The sequence below is a fragment of the Dromiciops gliroides genome, chromosome 1, assembly GCF_019393635.1.
Source record: "Dromiciops gliroides isolate mDroGli1 chromosome 1, mDroGli1.pri, whole genome shotgun sequence".
NCBI lineage: Eukaryota > Metazoa > Chordata > Mammalia > Microbiotheria > Microbiotheriidae > Dromiciops > Dromiciops gliroides.
The window spans coordinates 63,170,384-63,171,487 of NC_057861.1; the positions used below are offsets into that span (position 1 = coordinate 63,170,384).

The following is a 1,104-nucleotide window of genomic DNA, read 5'->3' on the forward strand; positions in this document are numbered from 1 at the left end:
GGCCTTAGACACTTAACACTTACTAGCTGTGTGACCCTGGGCAAGTCACTTAACCCCAATTGCCTCACTAAAAAAAAAAAAATTTTTAATTAAAAAAAAAAGAATGAGTAATTCTTCATTTGATAAATGGTCAAAGGATAAGAACAGGGATTTTTTTGATAAAGAAATCAAAACTATATTTAGTCATATGACAAAAAGTGCTATAAATCATTATCAATTAGAAAAATGCAAATCAAAACAACTTTGAGATATTATCTTACACCTATCAGATTGGCTAAAAGCATAGATGCCCTTCAACTGAAAAATGGCTAAACAAGCTGTGGTATGATTGTGATAGAATACTACTGTGCTACAAGAAATAATGAGTTGCCTGTTTCTCCCTTTCCCCTGGCTGACCGCACGGAGCCCACACAATGCCCGGAGTCACTGTGAAGGACATGAACCAGCAGGAGTTCCTCCAGGCCCTGACTGCCTTCCTGAAAAAGTCAGGGAAGCTGAAAGTCCCTGAATGGGTGGACACGGTCAAGCTGCAAACACAAGGAGCTGGCACCCTATAACGAGAAATGGTTCTACACCCAGGCTGCCTCCACCTCCAGCCACATGTACCTCTGAGGTGGGGCAGGGGTGGGATCCATGACCAAGATCTATGGCAGGCACCAGCGCAATGGGGTCATGCCCAGTCACTTCAGCAGAGGCTCCAAGAGTGTGGCTCAGAGGGTCCTGCAGGCCCTGGAAGGCCTCAAGATGGTGGAGAAGGACCAGGATGGGGGCCAGAAACTGACACCTCAGAGACAGAGAAACCTAGACAGAATCGCTGGACAGGTGGCCACTGCCAACAAGAAACATTAAGACAGAACACACCATGGGGGCGGCTAGGTGGCGCAGTGGATAAAGCACAGGCCCTGGATTCAGGAGTACCTGAGTTCAAATCCGGCCTCAGACACTTGACACTTACTAGCTGTGTGACCCTGGGCAAGTCACTTAACCCCCATTGCCCTGCAAAAAAAAAAAAAGTAGAAAAAAATAAATAAATAAATAAATAAGACAGGACACCAGATTCATTAATAAATTGCCTTGTTCGTTAAAAAAAAAAAAGAGAAAAGA

At 44.5% G+C, this 1,104-nt stretch overlaps 1 pseudogene; it reads left to right on the top strand.

Annotated features, from left to right (window-relative positions):
- The first annotated feature begins 413 nt into the window (after positions 1–413).
- LOC122738182 lies at positions 414–849 on the top strand (annotated as a pseudogene).
- The last annotated feature ends 255 nt before the right edge of the window (positions 850–1,104 follow it).